The 15,049-nt window shown below is 34.8% G+C and overlaps 1 pseudogene; it reads right to left on the bottom strand.

Annotated features, from left to right (window-relative positions):
• Positions 1–1,673: 1,673 nt before the first annotated feature.
• LOC108485360 (cytochrome P450 710A1-like) lies at positions 1,674–3,185 on the bottom strand (annotated as a pseudogene).
• Between the last annotated feature and the right edge of the window lie 11,864 nt (positions 3,186–15,049).

Genomic DNA, 15,049 nt, shown 5'->3' with positions numbered 1-15,049 from the left:
GATATTTTTGCTCACTGTAACCATACTATTAATTAGTAGGTGCTCTTGCCTTAGTCAACTTCTTAGTTAGTTTCGTGACACATCACCGAGCCTCTAGTAGCTTGATCAATACTACATAACAACCAATTCAAACTCTCCAATCATCACAAGGATGATACTTTACTTTCATGTAGAAACCATTTAAGTAACTATTCATAACATCAACCCAGAACAAAACATGTTTGACGGCTAACTGACATTTTTAACTTTCTTTCCTTTCTTTAAACCCATGCATATAGAAAGATTAGGAAACTTACCAACTTAATAAATCATCAGTTATTTGTGCACAATCATTAGCTTATTTCCTCGATACAGACTGCTCTTTCATCTTTCTTCCTTGCAACCCCAACTACTGAAGATGGTGAAGAAAGAGTAAAGAAAGAAAAGGGCAATCTCGGAGGGTAACATCTCTCCCTTATGTAGTACCCATTTATTTCCTTCATCGACTCCGTTTCAACAGCCAAGTGTACAACTTCTTAATCATCATGTCTCCCACTAACTTATTTCTAGTTCATAACCAACCGGACTATGGTTGGAATCTAACTTTTCCTCAACCAGCTCTCTACTTGTTCTTATTTGCAAAAGGAACACGATAAATTAGAGAACCTTTCAATTTAGTATGCCAAACTCTTTTGCTACCTAAGACCTTACAAATCCGGGTGTGACAAAATAATTTTTAAAAGCTATCCATATTTGTTTAACTTAAAATAACAAAAAAAATTCTAAAATTAACCAAAATTAACTTGCTTGATATATTTTTAGTAAATTATTATTTATTATTTTCTACCCGCATTGTGAATTCTAATTCAATCATTTTTGGCATGATGATTTTTTTGGCCTTCCAACTTTACAAAAAAAATCATTTTAGTTTTCATTTAATTTTTCGCCTCTTTTAACTCTTAAACTTACGTTTTTTTTTTTTGTCAAATCACTCAAAATGGATCGAAAAGTTAACATATGTTAACTTTACTTACTTGGCATACACATGGATGCTACGTTAACAATTAATTTTAAATTTCAAAATTTCAAAAAAATATAAAATTTATTTTAAAAACTTTAAATTATTAAAATGTATAAAATTAAAATATTTATTTTAATTTTAAAAAATAATTAATTGCTAACATGACATGCATATTGACTACCACGTAGATACCACATTATAAAGTTAGCCCTTAAAGTTGTGTTTTTGTCAAATCATCCTAAAATAAATAAAAATAATTAATATTTATTAACTTTGTTGACATGACATACGCGTGAGTACATATCAACATTTAATTAATTTTTTTAAAAAAGTTAAGAATTATAATTTGTTTTATAAGTTTAATGATTTTTAATTTTAAAAATAAATTTTAAATTTTTAGATTTTGGTACAGGTGTAAAACATGAACACTATTCGCACTAAAGAAATGACAAATACGATTCAATTGAAATTTGGTACATTTCCTTTTTTTCACCTAAACTTTGTTTCTTTATATAGTATGCATATATGATATAATATCCCCCCACGTAGTAGAATCATAAGCAACAACAATGTTGGACTGGTCCTTCAGTTGTGAGAAGACGACAATGGCAGCTTCAACCATCAAGATTAGCAGATATTGTAAGAAAACAAAGACGGAACAAACAAAGTTTGATCAATTAAGAGTGAAATTTGGGTAACGTGGGCAACGCCTTGTGAGGAAAACCATGCATCCGTCTTTAGGGCTGATTGTCGGAGTGTACATAATTTCATCGCAGGCGTTGGTTCGGTGCCTCTTGAAATCCAGTAACGTGACGAACATGGCGATGAACAGAACCAGATGGTTCAGGGCGTATCTTTGGCCCACACACTGGTGTGGACCGGCCCCAAAAGCCAGGTAGTTCCTTCTGAATATCACGTCTTCCTGCCTCTCCTCAGAGAACCGCTCCGGATCGAAACGGTCGGCTTCCCTGAACCCTTGGAAGGACGACTCGTAAACCGATGGAAACACTATCGATCCTTTGGGAATTGTGTACCACTCGGTCAACGAGAAATCCTCCACTGCAATGTGCGGCACTACTGTCGCCGGTGGCCGATATCATACCACCTCAAGCGCCACTGCTTGTGTGTACTTCATTTCCCTTAATTGCTCTGCGGTCATTAGAGCATCCGATTCCGGCGACCATATCCTCGAAACTTCCTCCCGAACTTCTCGGAGAACATCAGGATGAGAATCGAGGAGTGTCACCGCCCAGAGGAGCGACGACGTGGAGGCATCTTGCGCGGCAAAGAGGAAATCAAATAGGTAGTTTCCAATTTCTTCGACGGTGGAGTGCGGCAGCGGTGTTTTGGACTCCGCGGTTACTCGAACCATTTCCTGCATCCAAAAATCGATTAAACAAGAAGGGTCTTCTCCTTGGAGCATTTTCTTTTTACTTTCAGCAGCGCAATGAGTAAGCGTTTTGAGCATCCGCTTAATACCCAGCTTGGCCTCTCGGAAAGCAAAACCAGGGAGATCAAAGGGTAGCTTCATTAAACCCGTATTGAAAAGATCATAATCTACTTTGAATCTCTACCGAGCTTCACTTGATAGATACGTGCCGACGAAAACCGTTTAAGAAGTCTCGAGATTCAAGTCGCGAACTAAAAGACGGAGCGGAATCGGCTCCGCGGGCAAAACAGTCGACCAAAGTCGCTCCCATGATTTTAAATGCTCAAGAATAATGAGCTGCTGCAACTGGGTGTAGGTTGACAATGCTTTAGGAGTAAAGTTAGGAGCAATATGACGGCGGAGATCTTTGTGAACTTGTCCGAACATATAGATCATGTTACGTTGGCCGAAAAGTTTTTTACCAAATGGGTGTACGATAAGTGAGAAAGCATCAGGTTTGACGTTGGCAAAGATAAGGTGAGAAAGTTCAGTATTTCGGATAAAGACAATTAAGCGACCGAAAACGTAATTAACAGAAAATCCAACGGAAGCAGACAGCTGAGCTCGAAGTTGCCAGAACTTGGTGGGATTTGTGATCAAAGGAATTACGTTGCCGAGGAAAGGAAAAAGGATGTTGGGACCAGGGACATTTCGCTTCCTTCGCAAATACCAAATCTGTTCTAGCAAAAGAATAAGAAGTAAAAGGGTGACCAAAAGTGGAACTAAAAGAGAAAGAAAGGATGAAAAGGGATTCATTCTTCGTTTTTCCAGAAAAGAGAATGATTTGGGGATGGGAGGAAATGGACGAAAAAGTAGGCGTTTAAACAGAAGGTAAGAAGTATAGGTAAAACTCTGAAGGGGAGGAAACGAAATGTTTAATTTTCTTTTCTTCTTAAAATAAAACGAAATAAAGAAGATTCGGGTGAAAAGCATTTGGCACAAAATATTTTTTTTAAATAAAAAATAAAGACAAATATATTAATTTTATTAATGTGGCGTAACGTGAAATTATTAATTCAATAATTAAAAAGATAAAATTTTATATAAATGATTAAAATTATATTTTATAAAATTAAACTGCTTAAATAAATCTTTATGCCAAAATATGTAGAAGAGTAATTGTCCGGTTTGATGGAGGGGGCTGCTTACCACAGCTAGTGTCGCCTCTATTTACATAAATGGAAATTAGAGGCTATTGAAGTTCAATTATATTTAACTAGATGTTTATTATTATAAATTTGCCTTTATTTCTATTTAATTATCATAAATGTGTCGTCGATTCGGTGCCTCTTGAAATCCAGTAATGTGACGAACATGGCGATCAATAGAACCAGATGGTTCAGGGCGTAACTTTGGCCCACACACTAGTGTGGACCGGCCTCGAAAGCTAGGTAGTTCCTTTTGAATATCACGTCTTTCTGTCTCTCCTCAGAGAACCGCTCCGGTTCGAAACGCTCGGCTTCCTTAAACCCTTGGAAGGACGACTCGTAAATCGATGGGAACACTATCGATCCTTTGTGAATTGTGTACCACTCGGCAAAGGGATGGGAATCAAGAAGTGTCACCACCCGCATTGTGAATTCTAATTCAATAATTTTTTTTTTCATAATAGACTTTTTCAACCTTCGATTAAAAAAATTTTACTTTAGTCTCATTTAATTAATTAATAATTTTTTTTTGTTAAATCACCCCAATGAAAAAATTAACGTCTATTAACTTTGTTGACTAGTATAGAAGTAGATGCCACGTTAATAATTAATTTTAAAATTAAAAATCAAAAAATTATAAATATTATTTTTAAAAATTTAAATTATTACGAATATAAATTATAATAAATATTTTTAATTTTAAAAAAATTAATTGCAAACATGATATGCACATGAACTGCCACATGGATGCCACATCAATAAAGTTAACCATTCAACTTGCATTTTTTATCAAATCATCCTAAAATGATGAAAAAATTACCATTTGTTAACTTTGCTGACATGAAACTGTAACGAATTGCAACGTGTTTATAAATTATCGTCTCCATAGGGACTGTATAAGCTTAACCAAATATTTGTAAAATTATTGTAACAACCCATTTTTATTGAAATCGGAACACTGGTTTCGGGATCACGAATCCAAGTCGGAAAGAAAATTTATTTTAATATTATTGCATGATCTGCATTGTTATAGGAATGCTATATGAAAATTTTGATAAGAAAATTTTATCGATTATGTGCTTAATTGTGGAAATGACCAAATTGCATAGAATGCAAAAGTTGAATTCTAGTAGCTAGAAGGATTAAATAGCTATGGAATTCAAAATTTGAAGTCCTTATATGATAATTAGACCATTAAAGTAAAGTCAGTAGATATTTTTGGTGATTCATCCATGGAAAAATTAGAAAAGACTAAGGACTAAATTGGAAATGAGAAAAATTAAAAGATGATAACTAATTAAATAGAAATATCATCTTATTTTATATTATCTTCTTCCCAAAAAATATATGGAAACCCTAGGAAAAAGAAAACAAGCTTTCTTGGCTTAATTGGGTAAGTATTTTTGTCCCAATTTTAGTAATTTTTATATTTTTGAGACCGAGATAGTTTGATCTATCTATTTTGAGGGTTAATTTGTAAAGATATCAAAGTATAGAAATATTTCCGTGGATGAACATGCTAAAATTTTGAAATTTATGATAGAAAATGAAAGGTTGTTGATAGATAAACAACTTTTACAAAGTGAATTTGGATGAAATTATGATTTAAGGACTAAATTGCAAAGATGTAAAAGTTGTGGAAAAATTCTAAATTTTGTGAAATTCATGTGCTGTATATGAAATTATTGGTTAGGCTTGGAATAAGGATTAAATTTCATTTTCCGAGCCTAGAGAAGAAATTGGAATTTATGGAAAGTTTAGGGGCAAAATGGTAATTTTGCCTAGGGTGTAAATTGAATTCAATTGAGTATGAAATGGATTAAATTGATGATTAAATTCATTTATATAGATCCGGGCAACTCAAATTCGAAGCTAGATCGAGGAAAAGAAAAAGTTTTGGATTAGTAGATTTTTATACAAACAAGTATCGAGGTAAGTTCGTGTAACTAAATTGTATGTTTATATTTTTGAATGAATGTTGTATATGAGAATTATGTAGTTGTCATGCATATAAAATTGAATACATATCCGATAATGTCTGATAAATGATAAGTTACATTTGAATAAATGAAATTCGATGGATATATGTGATTTCTCGTATTGAATGTGGTCCTGCATATGTTGCGGATAGAATATAACTCGTATGAAAAATCATGTTATAGCCCTCTCGAGCATCCTATTATATAGTTCTTGCGAGCATCCTGATGGTAGTGATTTTGCATGTGTTCCACATTACCACAGCTCTTTGTGAGCGTCCTGTTACATGATTTGATCGGTTGTGATCTAGCATATAATGCGGAAACAAACGCAACTCTACGTGAGCATCCTGATATAAGCTCTTATGGGCTTCCTGATATGGCTCACTTGAACTCTCTGTTACCTTATCTGGTGCTCCCTGATAATAACTTTTCAGAGTTACATGTTAAGTTTTATGAGCTCCCTGAATAAAACTATTATGAGTTTCCTGTTTAGCCCGGATAAGTATCCTGTTACATGGCTTATTTGAGCATCTTGATATGTGGCTAGAGAGTGTGCTCTCTGATTAAGTGCTCTAATGGGTACCCCTGAATATGAATTGTCGAATTACTGATTTGTACACCTTGTGTGTACTACCTAAGTATCAATCAAAATTTCAATAATTCAATGGATAAATTCTAAATGAGAAATTATGAATTACATGAATTATATCTCGAATGCTCCTGAAATACTTGAAATTTTGTAACATGATGAGCTCATTTATGCTTACTTGATGTATATGTGAATTATGTGACTAACATACTTGATTGAGTGTATATGATTATGCAAATTTTCCAATTTGTTGGGATTCATGTTATTGTATGCTTATTTGAATGAATATAATTGGTAAGTTTAATTATTGTTATACGAACTTACTAAACATTAATTGCTTACTAGGTTTTATTTTTCCTCTGTTTTATAATGCTCAAAAGCTCAAAAGGGTTGGAAGTCGGTCGGAGTATCATCACACTACACTTCAGTCCGTTTTGGTGTAAATAGCAAACTTTTTATGGTATAATGGCATGTATAAGCTGGTTAGGCAAAAATGATGAAATATTTTGGTTGTAACTAGCCATTGGAATGACTAGTGTAAAGTATATTTTGATGTAATTATATATGGCCTAGTCATGCTTGATGGATGAATGGTTTTAAATTAGTATATTTGATAACATAAATCTATAGTAATAACTTTTTCATTGGTAAGTTTAATCACATAAACAAAAGAATTAATAAGTCATGCAAAAGACTTGTTTTTGGTTGATTATTATGTCTTGAATTGGTTGATATAAGTATGTAAGTGTTGATGTAGGTTGTTGGCAAAATTGGATGAGAAATAAAGCTAGGAAATGACTTTATTTTGTCTACATGGGTAGACACACAGGCGTGTGTCACGACCGTGTATGACACACAGCCTAGCACATGGGCATGTGGTTTGGCCGTGTGTCCCCTGCATCTTAAAATTGAGAAACAGAATTCTTAGATTTTGGCGTACGGGAAGAGACACGGGCGTGTGTCCCAACCGTGTGTAATACATGGCCTATAACACGAGTGTGTGTCTTGGCCGTGTGGCACAAGCTAGAGAGTTACACAGGGTCAGACACAGCATGCAGCACAGGTGTGTCCTATGGTCACACGGGCGTGTCCCTTGACCACACAGGCGTTTGTGCCTTACATTTAGGAAAAATTTTAAAATTTCTCAAAAAAATTTCTAAGTTCCCGATTTAGTCCCGACTTGTTTTAAATATTTAAATTGGGCCTCGAGAGTCCATTCAAGGGATAATATGATTAGTTTCATATATGAACAGTATATGACATGAATTACATAAAATTATTCTGTAAACTCTGACCCTGTACTGGCGATGGATATGGGTTAGGGGTGTTACATTTATTAGTATCAGAGCTATGGTTTAGTCGATTCTCGGACTAACGTAGCGAGTATGAGTTTAGCTATACATGTCCTTATATAAATTATTATAGTGTGATATCTCCTGAACATTTTTAAATGTATTTTTCATATAGTAATGTCATCCAACCAAGCTAGAACTGAATCCGCTGAAGCTGAGAGCAATGCTCCAGCTTCAGTTCAAAGAGCTGCATCTAGTAATAGAAGGCCCGAATCTGAGGGTAGAGGTGAGGAGGTAGAAGAAGCCTTTTTCCAAATGATGAATGAGTGGTTTACAGAATTTATAAGAATAAATCTACTTTACAACAACCTCCCCCACCTGCTCCTCAACAAGTTTTAGAGATGCTACAGGGTGCTGAACATTTTAGAATCGGTAAGCCTCCAGTGGATAAAGTTCGTAGGTATAGGGCAGAGAAATTTAGGGCTACTTCTAGCGATGATCTAGAGAGGGCAAGCTTTGGTTTAAAGAGCTGAATCTAGTAGTAGAAGGCCCGAATCTGAGGGTCGAGGTGAGGAGGCAAAAGAAGCCTTTTTCCAAATGATGAATGAGTGGTTTATAGAATTTATAAAAACAAATCTGCTATACAAAAACCTCCCCCACTTGCTCTTCAATCGGTTTCAGAGATGCCATAGGGTGCTAAACATTTTAGAATCGATAAGCCTCTAGTGGATAAAATTCGTAAGTATGAGACAGAGGAATTTAGGGCTACTGCCGACGATAATCCAGAGAGGGCTGAGTTTTGGTTGGAAAATACCATTCGGGTTTTAGATGAATTATCATGTACACCGGCTGAATGTTTGAAATGTGCAGTATCTTTACTAAAAGACACATCCTACCATTGGTGGAATACCATAACTTCTGTTGTACCAAGGGAAAATGTTACTTGGGAATTCTTTTAGACAGAATTCAAAAAGAAGTACATTAGTTAAAGATTTCTTGATCAAAAAAAGAAATAATTTTTAGATCATAAACAAGGAAACATGACTGTATCTGAATACGAGTAGGAATTTGTTCAGTTAAGTAAGTATGCCAAAGAATAGGTTTCGATTGAGGCTGACACATACAAACATTTTAAAGAAGGCTTAAATGAAGATATCAACTTGTTGATTGGAATCCTTGAATCCGATCGAGCACATAAAGCTGAGGAATTAAGCAAAGAGAAGAGACAAGCAGAAAAAGATGCCTAAATTTCTGGTAAAAGATTTATGGGTAAATCACGATCATCTACTTTAAAGAAATCAAAGAAGTACCATGATCGTTCTACCACCTTTACGGGATATTCTAGAAAAGAGCGAGGCTCTCAATGCTCTAACCCGAGATCCTCTTCTCCATTTGTAACCAGTGTTGGAAGTTTCGGTAATCCTAAATCGAAATGTAAATATTGCAACAAATTTCATTTTGAGGAATGTTGTTTGAGAAGTGGAGCTTGTTACCGATGTGGTTCTCTTGATCATTTCCTTAAAGATTTCTCGGAAAGAATTGAAAAAGATACTGATAAAACTTCAAAGATGAGCAATCCCGCCTCGAGTGGTAGACCACCCCGTCACCCCCAATGTCAGTAGTAGTCGAGGTACTACAAGGGATACAACAGTTAAATCTGAGGCACGAGTACCAGAAAAGACATATGCTATTCGTGCTAGAGAGGATGCTTCTGCACCAGATGTCATTACTGGTACATTTTCTCTTCTTGATACTGATATTACTGCTTTGACATACATATGTAAAAATTTAGTGTCTATTAAAAATTTACCTGTTGAATTCACTAAACTTGTGGTTAAAGTATCAAACTCCCTGGGCCAATATGTTATGGTAGATAAAATTTGTAAAATTTTCCCATCGATGGTAAAGGGTTATTGCTTTTTGGCTGATCTAATGTCGTTGGCATTTGATGAATTTCATGTGATTTTAGGAATGGACTGGCTAACCCAACATGATGTAGTGGTGAATTGTAAATAGAACTATATTGTGCTGGAATGTGAGAATGGTGAGCTACTCCATGTTGAATCTGATAAACTGAATAGGTTATCTAATGTGATTCCAGCAACATCAGCACAGAAATATGTTAGAAAGGGATATGATACTTATCTTGCATATGTGTTAGATACTAAATTATTTGAGTCGAAGATTCAATCACTGCCAGTTGTTTGTGAATTTCGTGATATATTTCTAGAGGAATTACCTAGTTTACCACTGGTTAGAGAAGTAAAGTTCTCTATAGATCTTGTTTCGGGGACAACACCAATATCCATAGCATCCTATAGAATGGCTCCTACTGAATTAAAAGAGTTAAAAACATAGTTGCAATGATTGATTGACAGAAGCTTTGCTCGACCCAGTTTTTACCTTAGCATGCACCGGTTCTATTTGTAAAGAAGAAAGATGGATCATTGAGACTATGTATTAATTACAGACAATTGAACAAAGTTACAATTAAGGACAAGTATCCATTTCCTTGAATTAATGATCTATTTGACTAGTTGAAAGGTGCCACTGTATTTTCAAAGATAGATCTTCGTTCTGGCTATTATCAGCTACGGGTGAAAGAATCAGATGTTCCAAAGATAGCTTTTAGAATTAGGTACGGGCACTATGAGTTTCTTGTAATACTGTTTGGTTTGACAAATGCACCTGCAGTATTTATGGATCTGATGAACAGAATCTTCAGACTGTATTTAGACAGGTTTGTGGTGGTATTTATTGATGATATTTTGGTATATTCCTAAAATGAAAATGAGCATATTGAACATTTGTGAATAGTGTTGCAAACCCTACGTGAGAAGCAATTATATGCCAAATTTAGTAAATATGAATTTTGGCTCTGGGAAGTTGGTTTCTTCGGATATATAGTATCTACAAAAGGTATTTGAGTGGATCCGAATAAAATTTTAGCCATTGTTAATTGGAAGCCACCAAAGAACATATCTGAAGTTAGAGGTTTTCTGGGATTGGTTGGATATTATTAGATATTTGTTAAAGGATTTTCAATGATAGCTTCTCCGATGACTCATTTGTTGCAGAAAGATGTGAAATTCAAGTGGTCTGATAAATGTCAGTAGAGTTTTGACAGATTGAAAGCCTTATTGACAGAAGCACCTGTGTTAGTTCAACCTGAATTAGGTAAGGAATTTGTAATTCACAGTGATGCTTCGTTAAATGGTTTAGGTTGTGTATTAATGCAAGAAGGTAAAGTAATAGCCTATGCTTCAAGAAAGATAAAATCACATGAAAAGAACTACCTGATACATAATCTTGAATTGGAAGTCATTGTGTTTGCACTAAAAATTTGGCGGCCTTATTTGTTTGGTGAAAAATGTTACATCTTCATTGATCATGAAAGTTTGAAGTATTTGACGTCACAGAAAGATTTGAACTTGAAAGTTTGATGTATTTGATGTCACAGAAAGATTTGAACTTGAGACAATGCAGGTGGCTTGAATTATTGAAAGATTATGATCTGGTTATTGATTACCACCTAAGAAAAGCCAATATGGTTGCTGATGCTCAAAGCAGAAAGTCTTTATTTGCCTTGTGAGTAATGAATACTCGATTGTCATTATTAGATGATGGTTCAATCATAGCTGAGTTAAAAGCTAGACCAACATTTTTGCAGTAGATTTCTAAAGCTCAGAAAAATGATGATGTACTACGAGCTAAACGAGTACAGTGCGAATTAAATTCTGATTCAGAAATTTCAGATTGGTTCTGATGGCTGATTTTTATTCAAAGGTAGAATATGTATACAGAAGAACTTAGAATTGGTACAGAATTACATGAAGCTCATAATGTTAATATGTCTATTAATCCTGGTAGCAATAAAATGTATAATGATCTAAAAAAGATGTATTGGTGGCCGGGAATGAAATGAGATATTTCTGAATTTGTAACTAAATGTTTAATATGTTAGAAAATAAAAGCTTAACATTAGGTACCTTTGGGATTATTACAGCATTTACAATACCAAAATGGAAATGGGAAAAAGTTACCATGAACTTTGTATCAGGATTGCCCCTGTCTCCAAAGAAGAAAGATGTCATTTGGGTAATTGTCGATCGGTTAACAAAGTCTGCACACTTTATTCCAGTACGTATGAATTTTTCTCTGGATAGATTGGTAGAATTATATGTTTCTAAGATTGTTAGACTACATGGAGTACTAGTCTCCATTATTTCAGACAGATATCCCCGATTTACATCCTGATTTTGGAATAAGCTGTAAGAAGCTCTGAGTACTCAATTACATTTCAGTACCGCATTTCATCCTCAAACTGATTGAAGGTGTTGTGTGCTTGAATTTGAAAGTAATTGGGAAAAGTATCTGACTCTAGTTGAATTTGTCTATAATAACTGCTATCAGTCTAGCATTAAAATGGCACCGTATGAAGCTTTGTATGGCTGAAAAGGTAGAACTCCATTATATTGGACAGAGCTCAATAAGAAAAAGATATACGGAGTTGATTTAGTCTGTGAAACTGAAAAAAAGGTGAAGGTGATTCAGGACAACTTCAAAGTAGCTTTTGATCGTCAAAAGTCTTATGCTGATCTGAAAAGAAAAGATATAGAATTTCAGGTCGGTGACAAGGTATTCTTTAAAGTATCACCTTGGAAGAAAGTTCTCTGGTTTGGCCGTAAAGAAAAATTGAGTCCATGATTCATCGGGCCATATAAAATCATTAAAAGAATAGGATCTGTTGTGTATCATTTAGCATTACCACCAGAACTTGATCTGATTCATAATTTCTTTCAAGTGTCTATGTTATGACGATATCGGTCAGATCTTTCACCTTTTATTTCTCCGACAGAAGTTGAGATTCAACCTGATATGACTTACAGTAAGGAACCGATCAAAATCTTGTCGCGTGAAACAAAAGAGTTGAGAAACAATAAGATGGCTTTAGTGAAAGTTCTCTGGCAACGACATGGTATAGAACAAGCTACCTGGGAACTGGAGGATGCTATGAGAAAGCAATATCCAAATCTCTTTACTGGAAAGACTTTCGAGGGCAAAAATTCTTAAGGGGGAGAGTTGTAACAACCCACCCATTTTCAGTGAAATCGAAACAGTGGTTTTGGGACCACAAATCTGAGTCGAAAAGAAAATTTATTTTAATATTATTGCATGATCTGCATTGTGATAGGAATGTCATATGAAAATTTTGATAAGAAAATTTTATCGATTATGTGCTTAATTGTGGAATGGACCAACTTGCATAGAATGAAAAAATTGAATTCTAGTAGCTAGAATGATTAAATAGCTATGGAATTCAAAATTTGAGGTCCTTACACGATAACTAGACCATTAGAGAAAAGTTAGTAGATATTTTTGGCGATTCATCCATGGAAAAATTAGAAAAGGCTAAGGACTAAATTGGAAATGAGAAAAATTAAAAGATGATAACTAATCAAATAGAAATATCATCTTATTTTATATCATCTTCTTCCCAAAAAAATACATGGAAACCCTAGGAAAGAGAAAACAAGCTTTCTTAGCTTAATTGGTGATAAACTGTAATTTATACATATTTTTATCCCATGCTTAGCAAATTTATGGATGATTGCTCCTTAGATTTGGTGAATTCGATGCTCCTAATATTTTAAATTCATGTTTTATACTTAGGTGAGCATAAGAGAGTAAAAAGAGTGAGAAACAGGTTGAAAACAGAGAAAATGGACCAACATGTGAAATCAACATGACCTAGACTTCTATACACGGGCAGACCACATGCCCGTGTCTATTTAACATCCTTGAACACGGATTGAAGAAATCGAACACGGGCGTGTTACACGGGCGTCTCCCTGTCAAGCCCAAGTTTAGTCCTATTCGGAAAAGGCCACTCTTGAGGGCTTTTAGGCATTATAAAGCCTATTTAAACACACTAGAGGAGGATTAGAGGGGACACACAGAGTAGGAGGCAAGGAATTACTCGAGGAAAGCCGATTGATCCATCTCAGAAGCCGGATTCACCTTCAAAACTGAAGATCTCCCTCCAATTCCCTTTAAGATTTCTTGGGTTTTCTTTATGTTTTGTTATCATTATTCTTTTGTGATGTTTTCTTTCATAAATATGAACTAAACCCCCTAAATACCTAAGGGGAATGAAACCTAAGATGAATCTTGTTATTATTATTTGAATTATATGATAAATATTTGCCTTGTTCTTAATTATGAGTTCTTAATTATTGCTTTAATATTCCAGGATATTGATTCAAGTGTTGATGTGCTTATTCAGAGGAGAAAAAGTCCCTGTCTAAGAGTAGATCTAACATAATTAAGCGGAGTTGATTGCACGCCTAGAGATAGGGTGACATAATTTTGCCGGATTAGGGTGAAACCTAATAAGGGAATCCATAGATTGAGTTAATGCAACACTAGGGGTTTTAATTAGAAAGAGATTTCAATTAATCAACCTAGGGTTAGATGTTGTTAGTCTCAAGAGAGATAATAATATAACTTAGGGATTTCTACAGATCAAGTCAAGTGAATAAATCATCTGATTCAGAGTCAATAACAAGTGAAGTCTAGGTGGAGTTTTCCCTTAGGTATTGTCTAAATCATTTAGTTTTCCCAAAAGTTATTTCCCCAATCTACTTTCTGTGCATTCTTAGTTTAATAATTAGTTTGGATAAAACAAACCCCTTTATTTTTAGGCTAGATAATAAAAAGAAAGTTAATACTAGTACTTTTAGTTTCTTTGGGTTCGACATCTCGGTCTTGCCATAAGCTATACTACTGTTCGATAAGGTGCGCTTGCCTTCGTCATGATAATAGTTAGTTTTCAAGAACGGACATTCATAAATTATAAAACTTATCACGATTCATATCACATCATGTTTTTGGCGCCGTTGTCGGGGAACTAAGATATTAGGAACACTCGATTTTTATTAATTTAGCCATTTTACTTTTATTGCAATTTAAATTTTTATTTTCTTTTCTAATTTTTCGATTATTCGCTTCTGGCAGGTTTTTATAGTGCATGACTAGAAGAAACCCATTAGGACCATTACTTTTTTATAGTGAGATCAATCACACAGCTCGCAAAAATCGAAGAGAAATAAGGTGAAGCCTAAGATACACAAAGGAAGAGCAAGAGGACGATATTTCCACCACAACCGAGGAGATGGCTGAAAATCAGGAAAACCCGCTACCTTCTGCGATAGCTGCTGATCCAGTAAATCAGAATCCTGCTCCATGCGCTATGTATGATTATGCTAAACCTACTTTAACAGGAACTAAGTCAAGTATAGTTAGGCCTGCTGTTGTTGCAAATAATTTTGAACTGAAACCTATCATAATTCAAATGATCCAACAGTTTGTCCAGTTTGATGGTCTGCAGGACAATGACCCAAAGGCTCATTTGGCGAATTTCCTAGAGTTTTGCGATACTTTTAAAATCAATGGCATTTCTGATGATGCCATTCACCTTCGGTTGTTTCCCTTTTCGTTGAGGAACAAAGCTAAGCAGTGGTTGAACTCATTACCACGAGGGTCAATCACTACTTGGGAACAAATGATCGAAAAGTTTTTACTTAAATATTTTCCGCCGGCTAAAATGACC

The sequence above is a fragment of the Gossypium arboreum genome, chromosome 6 (genome assembly GCF_025698485.1).
Source record: "Gossypium arboreum isolate Shixiya-1 chromosome 6, ASM2569848v2, whole genome shotgun sequence".
Lineage (NCBI taxonomy): Eukaryota > Viridiplantae > Streptophyta > Magnoliopsida > Malvales > Malvaceae > Gossypium > Gossypium arboreum.
This window is presented reverse-complemented; position numbering and strand designations above follow the sequence as displayed.